Consider the following 14,593-nt stretch of genomic DNA (forward strand, 5'->3'; position numbering starts at 1 on the left):
TTTGTTGTGCTCGACTCTCACAAAGCAGTTGAAGTGTCTCAGATTACGTGATTACTTTCAGTGTGTCTCCGTTGTCTCTGTTTATGTATAGATGCATGCGTACAGATGATTGTGATTGTTGCTTTGTGTGATAGTTTGTTCTCATTACTACTTTTATGTATACATGTAAATATGTATCCCTGTCATAGTGGGCAGTGTGTATCCATTTTTGCACTTGTTTGTAAAGCTCCGAATTGAACTTCTTTCATATTGTTTCAAACCCAGAAAGAATGTCGAATTCAAAGGCGCAGCAGAGGAAGTGTGGGCCGTGGTTGCACGGTTGGCTTGGTGTTTTGTTTACCCAGTGTGTATTATACGGGATTACACTTGTCAAAGTACTGTCAACAAGGATAGTGTCCATCTCCTCCACACTGTCCTTGATCCTGCAGCCAAATCCGTCTATGAGTGAGAACATGTGTGGATTAGCCATTCGTTTAGGGCTTGACGGCATATCTCACCAGTGTGTCACTGAAGCTCAGAGGATCTTGTGCAGTTTTGGATTCCTGAGATGTAACCTACAGAGTCAGGTTTGCTTTTAACATGCCAGCGGTGTTTGATTTCCTCAATGGAGTCTCATTGAGACATGAAATTGAAGTCAGCTGTGGGCATGTGCTATTGCCTCTGGAAAACCATCTAATCTCTCATTCCTCTAATGATCGTTCGTATCCAAAGCAATTTGAGAAAACAATGAGAGGAGAGCGCTCGCTCAGAGCTTTGCCTGGCGCTTCACGCGACCCCTGCGTCGTCTCTCAGTGTGTCTGCTCCTCCTCCGAGCTACAGTGACTTAATTTGATCAAAAATGTATTAACAACTCTTCAGTACAGCTAAGGATTTTTACATATTGATACAATTACCCCCTCGCTGTGAGCAAGCACGCCGTGCCACCCCTCCTCTCCCCGGCACCACGTTTGACTCCCGTCTTAATGACAATTTTCCTTGGTGACTGTTGCCGTGTGACACCATAGCGACAGGGCTCCGGCAACAACACAGACAAGAGAAGCTGCCGTGTGAGACCAAATAACCTGGAGCCCCCCACATTTACTGCAGAGAAGAATTAGTAATTAAAAGAAGGATCCAGCGATACACGGGGGTTGGGAGGGGGGGTCGAGCTTGAAATGATTAAAGGGTGAATTTGGGATCTTAATTATGTCCAGAGAATAATCAGGTCTGCGCCGCAGAGGTGTTTTTGTGATGAGTTCTTTGAGGAACGATGAGTTACAACGATGATTTAAAAAAAACTGGTATGCTGAGCCAAAAACGAGGAGTAATCTCTTTCATACAAAGTGGTGAACCTCGCTCCATCCTCGCTTGTGAGCCTTTCCAGGATGCCCCTTTCATACCCAACCATGATGCTATCACCTGTTACCAATGAACCTGTTTACCTGTGGAATGTTCCAAACAGGTGCTTTTGGAGCATTCCACATATTTCCCAGTGTTTAGCTGCTCCTGTCCCGACTTGTTTTAAAACTTTAGCTTGTTTGGAATCAGGTTGTATGAAGTAAACGTTGATTGCACAGCGTAATGGCTGTGGAACAATGACACCATCAATGTTTGGGTTGGTTCTCAATAAGCCTTCTTACAATAGGCTCGATTTAGGGCACAAAGGAAGTCAGGCTGACTGGATCGACCCTCTTGTTCCTATGAAAATCTACTTTTTCTAATGTTTTAACCCTGATTTAATGACTTATTGGTGTGAAGCATCACACAAATCAGGGGCTTCTTTCTTAGTTTTTTGATTGTCTCTTCATGCAAAAACACATGCAGAAAACAGCAGCAGCGGTGGCAACAGTAGTTCTTATTATAATACCATAATATTAGCAATAGCAAAACGTCGCTTTCGGTCAACAACTGTGGTTTGCTTTCTTGTTTGTTAATAATGCTAACTATTTGAGCTACAGTTACACACGGCTATAAACTGACCAATGTCCAGCTCTGTTGGGACCAGCGTATTCTTTTGACAAGCGTCCAGTGCTTTGAGAGACAGCACATGGCCACTGACAGAACATGGCACTCTGGCCCTGCAGGATTCAACTGCACTCGGCCTCCACAAGCGAAGGGTGGCACTGGTGGAGGTAGAGAGGAGCGGCATTAGGGATTGGCATGTGATGGATGCTGGACCTTCAAGCTCCATCCATCTCTTCATCTATCTGCCTGGCTTGTCATGTCTCTCAGCTTCAGCTCTCGGGAGCGGCGATGTCGACTTGGCCTGGCAAGCTGACAGATTCAGATCTGACTTGATTTAAAGAATTAGTTAACCTTTATGATGTCAAAGCTGGGGGCCTCTTGGTGTATTGTATGTTAATGTATGATATGCCGGTAGTTTAGATAAAAGCCGCAAGCTATAAAGACAAGAATGAGATTTAATTTTTGTATTTACTTTGTTGCATTTTGGACTGGAGCTGATTGACATGTGTTTAGACTTACAAATAATATATTACATTTGCAGTGTAATATATCATTTGTCAGTGCAGCAGTGTCAGAGATCTTGCCATTAATTGTTTTGTTTTGCTATCTTTTTTTTTATTAATCAGAGATCTAATGCAAATTCTGCTGTCATTTGTTTTAGACGTCATTTGCATAATCTAATTAAGATATAAGACGTTTCATTCTTCTATTACATCAATCAATTCATTAAAAACAAAAGATGCTCTCAGACGTCCTGTTTTGGCCGCAAAATATCAAAACAAATTCTCTCATTGCAACAAAAGCCAAGTAATGGCACGCTTTTAAAAGAAATAAAAGTTATTACTGCGCTTTCTGCCAGTTGTCTCTTCGAAGGAGCTTTTAAACAATTCTGTTGCATTAACATAATAGCAGGAAAAACAAGCTTGTTTCTTTAGCCAACGTTGTCCCACATTTTTACACAGAAGTCCATTTGTACTAATAACAGGCGATTGTGCTTCTGAGTTGCCAGATGGAAAAAATTGACCTATCATTTACTTAAGTCAGAGTTACCAACAGGAGTCTCAAACTGCACCATTTTTTTCTCTATCTATTTAGATTAATGCAGCCCGCTCTGTCACGTTCCCTTTGGAGCTGCATTTACAGAGACAAACACAATAGCCAAAACAGGTCTGAATAGAAAGACTATCGGCTGAATGGTTGTTAAACATCTCCTCTTTCCTGTTAAGGTAAGTGGCTCACCCCTGGGATATTTGCGGGGAAATTATACTCACTGATCAGATTGTGCGGGGTGTGTTTTGGGAGCTGACTGCGCTTGCCTCAGGTTGCTGGTGAACGCTAACCCCTTGCCTCGTTCGTCTAATTGTGAGTGACAGTCAATATTGTGGAAGACCGTCTAGCACGAGCCCACGACAGGATTTGCATTGGATTTTGAAAATTGTCAAAGTGGACTGTGAGGCATCAGGAGGGAAGTGGATCTGACGTTGCCAATTAGCGTCAAAAAGGAGGCGTGTACTGTGGCGGGTAATAGAATTTGAATAATCCTCCTGCAGGAGCCTTAATGTCTAAAAACAATGGGCTGAACTTTGTCTGACCCTCTTGATGATAAGTTCAGAGGTCACTCATAGTCAGGTTGGGCCACCCGTGTAGGGCCAGAAAGAGGGAACTTGGGTAGATGTTTCCTCTGCTTGTTGGAAGCCTCATTTTGATTTTGTTTGTTAAGATAATTGGCAGTAGGAAGTGACAAGAAGATGGGAATCAAATGCGATAAAGAAGCCAAAACTAAGCCGAACATGGACTTTGAGGTTACGTGGCATGCATGCTGAGTCTGCTGGGTCACGAGACCGCCGTGTAAAATATGCATGTTTTGGCATCATTCTCCATCTGTGTTTTAAAAGGAACTTACAGATATGTCGCAGTGTTTTCCATAATGTAGCACGTGATGCGTTTGAGAAGATAGCAGCTCTGCTTTATGGTGAACAATCAGGGGGCTGACAGCTAAATATAAGGTTGTGTGTTGAGTGAGAAAGCAAAAAATTTCAGTGATGAATTGCAGAAATTAAGCTAAGTGCTTTGGTTTTATGGCGTGTTGTTCAGAATGTTTCACTATTGTAAAAGAGCCAACGTACACAATTCAGCAGCCCCCCCCCCCCATTACATCAAACATCCCCCACCACCCCAAACTTCCTCAACCTACATCTAGAGAATACATCTACCTCAATTACCACAGAAGAGTAATTAGCCAAAAAACAGTGTGTGTGCGTGCATCCGCGTTCGGGGATCTATTCATGCAGCACGAACAGATTAATTAGGACATTTAACTTCATTTCTAATATAACAAAATTAATCCCATAAAATCTGAGGGATCTCGAAGGAGGTGCCTGTCAGCATCTGACGCCTCTCCCCTGTTTGCCATAATCTATTAAAACCTTGCTTTTATCTCACCTCTCCCCTGTCATACTTTATGGATTTTTTCATAAACACGGCCCATACTTCATAAACGTCTCAATTTTCTAGTCTATTAACATTACTTCAAAAGCGCTTGATAAAAGAGGAGGGCATGCGTGAAATAATGCACCAATAATACGAAGCGCTGGAGGCTAGAACAGTAGGGGCGGCTCTCTAGCGTGCGCGCTCAGACAATGCAAGGGATGTTATCAACTTTAATAAAAGAACAAATGATCACTTTCACCCACGGAGGAGGGGAGATGAGGCAGGGAGGAGAGGGGTGAGGCCAGTTGTCGAGTAATTGAGTCGATGAAAAATGAGGTCTTGAAGGCTCAGCGGTTTTGAGCAGCCTAGTCAAAGCTGCGGTGTTCTTCAGTACGTGTACTTACTTGCTCCTACTTGCTGTGCAGGATGTTAACACAGATTTGTTTTTTCTTTTCATTTCACTCAAGGTGCACTTGAACAGGCTGCCTGTTTCCTCTCTGGAATGCCCGAATTGTGTGCAATGAGTTGAACCTTTTGTCTAGAGAGTCAGAAAGGTTTTGACTGACAGTCGGGCTTCACCTCACAGCCTTTCCCCAGCGAGCGTCGATTCACTTCCTGTCTCTGTACATCACCCGAGTCTGTCTCTGTAGGCTTTGCTCATCCTACCCCAAACACTGGGGTCAACTGTCTTCACTTGAACTGGACACACACGAAACACGCTGATCAAACCCACTAAGACCTGTGTGCAGTGGCATGTTGGGCTGTATGCCCCGAGGCCAGGTCTTTCAAAGACACACACACACACACGCACACACCTGCATGCTCTTTGTGATAGGCCCTGCCTGTATGACAAGGTAAACTGGTGCAGTCATTAAAATGAGTCACGGATGACTCCCTGTAACACTCATGACTGACAGGACAGGTACCGCATTCAGTGACATGCAAATAGATAAAGATGTATGTAAAGACAAACAAAATGGACAATTGAACACACACACATTATCTGTCCCTAAATATTTGCAGACAAATGTTTGCTCCTGTGCACTTCTGTTTACCCACAACACGTATGCATACTCATCAACACTGCCTTGTGTGCAAAAATGGGGACCTCCTTCCCCCTCCTCTAATACAGCTCCGTCCTGGGACAGTGCTAGAGCTACTGGATGTGGGTTAATTACTTGTGCCTGTAAGTGTGTACACATATATGCGAGACGTCAAACCAGGCCACCTTTTTAATCTGACAAGGGGGCAGTTTTATGGGAAGTGGTAGACGGCAGAGGAGGTAATTATGTTCCTCCCAACCTCATCCCACATGCCCCACATCCCCCTTCTCTCCCCTTTTGTTCCTGCGTCGAGGCTGACCTGCCATGGCAGTGGTCATTTTCAGGAGTCAGTGCTTTCTGTGCTACATTATCCTGCGCATGCTGCTGCAGCACCACGTGGGAACAGGCTGGTATCAGCTTGTACCAGGCGAGGACAGGGGAAGGACTGGATCTGTCAGAGTGCATCGACTCTCAGGCGGCCACGTACGCCGGCGCTGTGCCTCTGCCCCGGCCCCTGCCACACTCCCACTCATTAATGGGCCCGGTCCTGACAACTGATCCTAATTGCCTTTGAACAGCTCTTCATGTATTATTGGTGCCTGACTGCCTTGGTTCATGTCAACAAGCCATGGGAAGCAGAGACAGGAGAGCCACCGCCATCATCCCCCTTCTTCTTTTACATACTGAGTGATGCAGAGATGCACATATACTAGATGTGCATATACTGTAAATATATGTATTTATGTCATGTGTGCATATATACATATAGGTGGACATGTACTACCTAGCCATCCATAATCACTGTGGAAGCCTGAAGAGACACAGGTCTCTGGTGTCTCCAGTGAATAGTCAGCATCCTAATTTTCGTTCACCTTGCAGATTTGCAAATAACTTGACTGCTTTCTGTGTAAAAAGCATTATTTTTGTGGCTACAGTATATTGGTAGACTATACTAAAACATTTAATGGAACGTACATAAATGTAATCAGCTTTGATGCATGAATATGATTTTATTTGATAAATAGACTTTTTAATTTGAGAGAATCACACGCTACACGAGCGTGGTCGTGTGTGTGTGTGCGTCCTTGTTTGCCTCTCACTTTGTCACTGCTGATGAGCGGCGGAGGGGTGAACGGTTCAGAGACATCAAGGAGGCATCTGAAAAGCGTCATGTAAAGATCCCACCACCGCCGATATCTGCCAAGACACTGGCGCTATTACAATTGCAATCACAAACACTCAGTCAAAACACATCATTATTTGTAGTCCCATGTGTGAATTATTACCCCATATCCAACTATTTACTTCCCATTTTGCCCTTCTATTTGAATACGGAAAAAGGAGAGGTGGGGTGGCGTGGCTTTTTATTTGTGGGATGAAATAACTGAATACCAAATGCATAGATAAAAAGCATAGCAGCGTGTCCTGTCCACTCCCATCACTGTCTGAGAGAGGAGAGACGTATGACCATCCCATTACTATGGTAACTAGCCACTATATTCAGAGCTGCCCGGGTGTGTTTCTTCCCCCTGCAGTGACGAGAGGGCATAGCTGACAGGGCCTACACACACGCACACACACACACACACACACACACACACGCACACACAGATAAGGAGAGTCTGGAAGATGCTCCTTGTGAAACATACACGTGTGGCAAATGCAGACAGAACAATACAGGGCCCAGTTCCCACACATGCTAATGTGGTGACATACAGAAACTAATAGGAAACAGCGTCAGGGAGAAGTACGCCTTTTCCAAAAGGCCAAAATCGTTAATCCAAAGCAATACACACAGAACCATTAGGGCAATCTAGCAGTAAGAGAATGTTATTAAAATGCACTGAAAAACTGCTTTATGCTGTCGCCTTTTTGATGTATGGCTATCAGACAAACATAGTTGAATATAGTTGCTGAGCATTTTATTTATAGTTTTTTTGTGACCATGTAACAAATGTGGTAACAAAGAGAAGCCATGATTGATATGTTACTAGCAAACACTAATTGTCACCAATCCAGAGTGAGTGGCTTTTAAAGATGCTCGTTACCACAGCAGATTCACCTACTGACTGCAGTGCAACACTGTCTAATAGTGCCCGTGTTTTAGGAAAACTGCTGTTATGCACGATTCCTGTCATTACTAGAAATGATAGTTAGAAGTGACGATTGCATCCACATGCAACAGTGTGCTAGCATTGCCATTTTGTCCTCATTTATTAAGGGATTTTTTTTTAACAGTGCTACAGATGAATCAGGAAAGAGTTAGCGTTTACATTCCATTTACTTTTGGCCACTCGCTTCATCATAAATTTCCCATGGGGCAATTCTTCTGAGTAGTAACTTTTAACCTGGGCCATTCATTTTTCAAATGCCATTGTCATCAAAGCATGCTTTACTGAGGGAAAAACTGCTGCAGATGAATAATACAGAGTTCTTTTGCACGGACATATCAGCATGTTCACGTTTAATATATATTTATTATTGATATTATGAATTTATAATGTAAGGGGATGTCAGGCTGCAGTAATGTAATGAAGTAGAGATGCTCGGGGTAAAAGTTCATTCAGTATAATATAGAGTACATAATATTTTCCACGTGTCAAAAATTATTGAGTTGAATTTGATGCTCTGACACAAATGTTAATATTTGCTGTGTTTTTCAGTTGGGATTCAGCACATTTTCAGCACATTGTATTTTATCAGTTTGCCATAGTGAGAATATTATTTACAAATTTACAGTAAAATACCTTTTTTCCAAATTAAGTACAAACACGTAATTCTTTGATGGAAAGTCTTTCTTTTTAGATTTTAGTTTTGTTGTATTTCATTTTTTTTACTATTCATCTTTTTTTAAAACCTTCCAGCTACAGTGGATTTTCAGTATTTGCAATAAAAATAAATGCAGAACAACACTTAAATATGGCAGTGAAACCCTAAACAATTTTAGCATTTTTCCCAAATTTTCCTTCATCCATATCCCTGCTTTTCAGTGGGGGAATTTGTGGCTTATTTTCAGTTTTGCCAGACAAAAAAAAAAACAAAAAAAAACAAAACAGAAAAGAGAAGAAAATCCAAGAGGACTTGGGTGCTGTCTAGCCAGCCTGTCCATGGGTTGACTGGACTTTGGATGAACGGTAATATTGAGACCCCAGCTGCCTTTTTAATGCAGCCATACTGCCATCTGTTGAGACGAGTTGGAACTACATCTATTTTTGCTCTCCTCTGCGTTTTCTGCACCGTCTCGTTCGCTCTGTCCTTCATTTTCTGTTTGTCTGTTGTTCATCTTGCATTGGTGAACTGCACATTGTGTCCATTACAAGCAGTAGAGGTTTGTGTGTGTTTTAAATGTTGCTGTTTTAGGTGTAAGGGACTTTCCTCTCTGGACCAGCAGCTTCACGTCACTGGGTCGCACACTGATTTGTTTTTGACATTCACACTGTCTTATGCAGAACAGGCATCTCACACCATGGTCTTAACCTTCATATCGCGAACAGTCGCACACACAGACCGACTTAGCTTGACCACTGCTGACAGCTAGTCTTTAAAAGTTGTGCCACGGCACTTTGTGTTGACATAATTCTTTCGTGCCCAGGTTAAGATAGAGCTCCCATTACCAGCCAGACCAAGAGAGGCAGCTTCAAGAAGAGGAAAAATATGAAAAGACAGAAGAGACGAGGTGGTCACAGCTGGGAAGGGAGAAAGAACGGGGGATGAGGGTTGCAGTTTCAGCATCATTCAATCAGACAACATGCCCCTCAGCTGAAACAGCGAGACCCTCCCCGACTCTCTCGAATTAGGGAGATTAGCAGGAAAGCGCATAATGCAGGATGATGGAATTTGTCATAATTTGCATTGTCCTGGAAAGATTCGGTTTGATAGAGCGATGCGTGGAGGGGCTTGTCATGTCCCACGGGCAGGTCATAGAGGAAGCTTGGCAGAAATGATTTTTGCGATATGTGCATCAGTCGTAAAAGCCTCACAACCAATTTGTCAAAAAATGTGAGGTCGGGACAGTTGAAGGCAGCAGGGCATTTTGCCTAACGCAATGAAAAAGCATGCCCTTCCATCACTCTTCATCCAGAGCCTGGCTCTGGAGTGGCACAATGCTCCAGAGCAGCAGACAATTTCATTGCATCAGCTTTGATTGCTGTGTTTTATTTGATGTTGTTTCCCATTTTAACATCATTATAGCAACAGTAAATTTATAGAACAAAACAGCAAAACTGAACAAAATTGTATCAAAGCCGTGGTTATTTTGGTATGAAAAACAATCTTTTATGATGGTGAGAAAGATTTGTTTGTTTGTTTATTCATGCCCGTTGGCATTCAGATGTGTCTCCCTGAGCATCCAGCAGTCAGGCTCTCCTGACCTTGGTTATTGTGCTGAGCGGCAGCTCCTGACCACCATAAAGTTGACCAGAGCTGACATGACAGTGTTACTCTTCCACACGGTTCAGTGTCTATGGAGTGGGCATGTCGAGGGCAGACATCCAGGCACAACAGAAAAATACACATAAGCTTGGAGAAGGTGGGGGTTGGGGAAAGGCCAGCGTCCCCGACTCAGACTGACCACACGTTGCCTCAAGAATGGCTTGTTATGGTTGTGTAATTTTTAGCATTCTTCTAAGTTCGTCTTCATAAAAACCTTGTGTTTTGAACATATGCTTATGGTTTGTTTCCTGAATAAATGTGCAGCTTTAGACCTGAGAGAATGCATTAAGATATGCCCTATACTTGCCTTTCTTTGTGCACTTCATACAGCTATTTATGTCGCCGTTTAAGTAACACTGATTTTGTGTGACAGTTGAGCATACAGGGGTTAGGCTCAAACTGGAGCACAAACAGGAAGCAAAAAATAGAGATAGTGGAAAAAAGAGGAGGGAATAAAAAAGGCAAATATCTCCCTCCCCCTTCCTGTGAAGCCTTAAATGAGAAGCCTAACATGGGGAGAAATTCTGTAGAGGGAAGAACGGTTGTGGTTCTCCTGAAAGGTTTGTATTTGTAGAAATGAGGTGTCAGAAGAGGCAGGATTTCCTCGGGGCGCAGCACAACATGAGCCCATCTCTTATCATTTCCACTCCCAGACGTGATCTGCTTTGAATGCACTAATGCTGAAAGAGCCCCACAGACTTGAAGCCAGTTCAAGATGAAATCACAGCACACATCCCTGACAAACTGCCATCCACCACACAAGGATTAAACAGTCGCTGCATATCAAATCCCCGCCAAAAAGCAGAAATAATATATGCACTTAAATACATTCAACAAAACTTCAACCTCAGTTTTTTGATCCCCACATTTTGAACTATTTTGAGCTATTTGCCATCCCTAAAATATTCAAGAAAAGAAGAAAATTACTAAAGTGAAAAAAGAATCAAGACAGAAATTTAGAAATTTGTCACATATATTAGGAATGCTCCATGAGGGATTAAAAGTGAACTAAAGAGTGTCCCATTTCAAGTAAATCATAGTTTATATATCAAATTAAGTTTTAGATGGAATGTAGCATGTAAATGCAGCATCCTTGGTTTGAATCTGGCCTGGTGCTTCTCACACATGCTGTAGTCCTGCAGCATTTTTGTCTATATTTACTAGAAACTGAATAAACAACTTTCAAAAATATTCTTTAAAAAGTTTTATCTCTGAGCTGGAAAGCCTTGAGCTGGTGCTCTGAGGATGCACTCAGTTTCCCCTGCTCCATGGCGAGGCTGTAGACAGCACTCAAAAGATGTAGTAGCATCTCCATGAAAGGACATATCACAAATATTAATTACATTTTGCGTTTAATTACCCACCCTGTAGCTTCTACTGTACTGCCATTACCCTTTTAGCTTGGTTACATGTGTCCTTGCATGAGGGAAAAGTTACACCATATTAATCTAACCTATTTTACACATTTTGTATTATCATTTTCCTGCTTAAATTATGCATGAGGTCTCAATGGGGAGAAATGTGACCATTAGCATATCTGATAGGAGCGGTGGAGCAGTTTTCCACCTCTCTCTGTCCTTGGAACCGGGCAGAAAAACCTGACTGTTCGTCAATACCGGGTCATTTTATCCAGGCCAGCCCAGTTCATCTATACCGTTCCAAGGCTCTGCTAATGACACTTGGAGACGTCTTCAACACAATGGGGGCCCAGAGGGCTCCAACACCAATGTGAATATAGTCTAGCACTGTCTGGTCATCTCTGGAAGCTCTTTGACAAAAACTACAATTAGAAACACCTCAGACACACCAGCCCGAAACCAGACACCATTAAGGGTTGGAAGCGGACACAGCCAGGCGCTTCCTGAGCACATTTACATATGTGTTACCGTCTGCAGCTCACAGGGGTTGAGAGGGAGAATGTCTTTGGGGATAGTGACCTTTTGACATGTCGTTGGGTTTATTAGAACAGCGATGGTGTTATAACCATGAAATAAAGGTCGATAAAGCATGAGCTGAATTGCAGCCTAGTTCATCCTAAGCAACGAAGAGTGTGTTGTGATCACTGGAGCTGCTGACCTCTTTGGAAGCTTCTATGTCCGGTTTTGGGTGTAGTGACAAAATCCTCCGATATTGTGGTATTGTTTGCAATTTGTATGGTTGAATTAATTATAAACTTAAAAATCAAAAATGAAGATAAAAACAAATTTTTGACCAGTCGACTATATGGGACGAGCGTGAGTTTAATCATCTCAAATTCAAACATCTTCAAATGCTGAAAATTAAATATGGCTTTTATATTTATTGTGACATGAATTTTGTCCAAATTGCCCACCCATGCGTTTTCTCTGATGGAAAAACTGATGTAACATAACAATAAATATTGCTCATATTAGCTCCAAAAGGCAGCTACTAAAACCTGACATTTCTAAAAAGCTGTTGTGTTATGACAGCAGCTATCAAATATAATTAAGAAGCAGTAGAACAGAAGTAAACCGATGTGAACGTATAGTATTGATTCAGCGGCCCTTTTCTCTGTGGGCCATTTAGACTTCTAAGGCTAGCGTTTGAAAAATACTTACCTTGTTATAGAAAGTTTAATGTCATATGCAATTGTTTGACCCTTATGAATATTAAAGGATCCCATCTCTGCCCTATTAAAAATGCATGTGGCATTGTGGTTGTTGATCACGTTTAGAACGCCCATGCAAATTGGACTGTCTTCCCTGTCAAGGCCTAAGATGAATAATGTAGTTGTGTTGTATATTCAGGGACACACCATTGACAGTCAATTAACAAGTTTGATTGGTGTGTGAACTCTTTCTTTTGAACTGTTAATTTTATGTAAATAGTATTCCCTCTCCCCTCTCCACTGTCTCGTCCCCATCCAGGTTCACCACAGAAAGATGTGCCCGCGCCACCACAAATCCCCCCACCCCCAAATCCCCAATTCCACCTCCCACTAAGAGTAACCAGAGCGGGATCCTTAATAATTGATCATCACACACCTGCTTGGTAGAAGCTATGGGAGTCTGCCTTTAACAGTCAAGGGGCCCCGCGCTATCCCCCTTTTGATATTCAAATACAAAAATGGCAACCAGCCTTTTTGAATTCAAAATGGAGCGAGCTCTTTTCATTGGGACGAGCTTGTTAAGAAATTCTGGCCACCCGTCCAACCTGATGGAGCCCTTCTTTGTTGGAGTGGATATGATGGCATTTGATGGCTCATAAATGGAATGCCAATGACAATTTGTTGTTGATGTGTGGGAATCTGGCTTTTATGTGAGGCAGACATAGTAATGCAGGTGCTCAGGCAGATTGTGCTTGCAGGTAAATGATCCGGTGATTGATCCAACTGGTTGAAAGCAGTGAGGGCCTTATCGCCTCCCTTTCCTCCCCCTCGCTCACTCGCTCGCGCCCCTCTTCCCATCTTCCCTCCATCTCCCGTCTCCCGCGCTGTCCCAGTAATTTGGAGCAGCAGAGATGGAAGCTGAAGATTCATCAAAGTTGACAAGTGAACCCAGGAGCTGGGGATCATGGCAAACCCATCTGATTATGGAAATAGCCATGACCACGTGTGCCCTCTAGCTAAACAGTTGTGCGGCGCGCATCTTGTTCTGCTAGTATCCCATAAAAAAACATACATTTCAGCAAGGAGAAAATATTCCATTTTGAGTTTTCCTCCTTTGAACTTTGTGTCGCAGCCTGGGCTTTATCAAACTGAGCCATGTAAATAAAACAAAGGGCTTGTTTGAAATGAGTTTGGCTGAGAGGGCGCTAAGCCTTAAGTAATACCTCTGGTTCAGGCTAACCCTGGTAATCTCGCTGTAAAACATGATACCCACGGCTGTGTCTTTGCTAGTCAGTAAAGGACCTTGTCTTGGGCCTTGCATCAATTGATTCCGACCTTTCTGATCCTCCCTGGAGATCCACATGTGCTCCAGGGTCCCTGTATAGGCCAGCAATTATCAACATGTCACCAACAGCTATTTGCATTGACCAGCAGCTAGTGTCCAGCGCTAATGCCATCCAAGCTCAAACAGTGTTGAACTACAGGGTCTCTAAAGACCTGACCTCTTTAAGGCCACTCCTCATCCCTACTCATCTCTCTGCATTAAGCAGATAGATTTTTTTCAGCTTTCATTATGCACAAAGCTTAATTCTAACAGAAGCGTTTAGCAGGGAATTGAGCTTATTATCACATGGTTAATTGAGCTTATAAATAACACGGGTGCCACAGAGGTACATCGGCAGACTTCTCACAGAATACCTGCTTGTGAAGTGAGGATTGTTAGCGAAAAGATGCTGAAAAATGGCAGAGGTGGAACCTGTTAATTAATGGAGTGTGACTCAAACACGGGCTTATAATTAATGTTAATTTGATTATAGCACCTCACTCATGAAAATTGTGCTTGTTTTTTGACAAAACTCATTTTAGAGTTTGATTACTTTTTTTTTTTACATCCAGTTTTGGGGTTCAATGGAAACCACACACTCAAATCCGTAGTTGTCTAATTAAATATTCTTTTTTCCTTCATAATTGAACGCGCATTGCAGTGCAGACAGGCGTTTTGCAGTTTGTTAAAACTGAAGAAGTAAATTATCTAGATAGTGCACGATTTGACTTAGATTCACACTCTTTGGCCGTTAGGGTGCATTTTCCCCTCAGCAATAAGTTTGTATTCCTTTTGTTCAGACGTTTTGATCACTACCAAACACTACCCTACCGGAACAGTTCTCTAAGAGGC

At 42.6% G+C, this 14,593-nt stretch overlaps 1 protein-coding gene across 1 annotated transcript in view; it reads left to right on the plus strand.

Annotated features, from left to right (window-relative positions):
- The window catches only part of dph6 (diphthamine biosynthesis 6), a 58,317-nt gene that overhangs the window by 29,877 nt on the left and 13,847 nt on the right, over positions 1-14,593 (plus strand). The window lies entirely within an intron of this gene.

The sequence above is a fragment of the Chaetodon trifascialis genome, chromosome 14 (genome assembly GCF_039877785.1).
Source record: "Chaetodon trifascialis isolate fChaTrf1 chromosome 14, fChaTrf1.hap1, whole genome shotgun sequence".
Lineage (NCBI taxonomy): Eukaryota > Metazoa > Chordata > Actinopteri > Chaetodontiformes > Chaetodontidae > Chaetodon > Chaetodon trifascialis.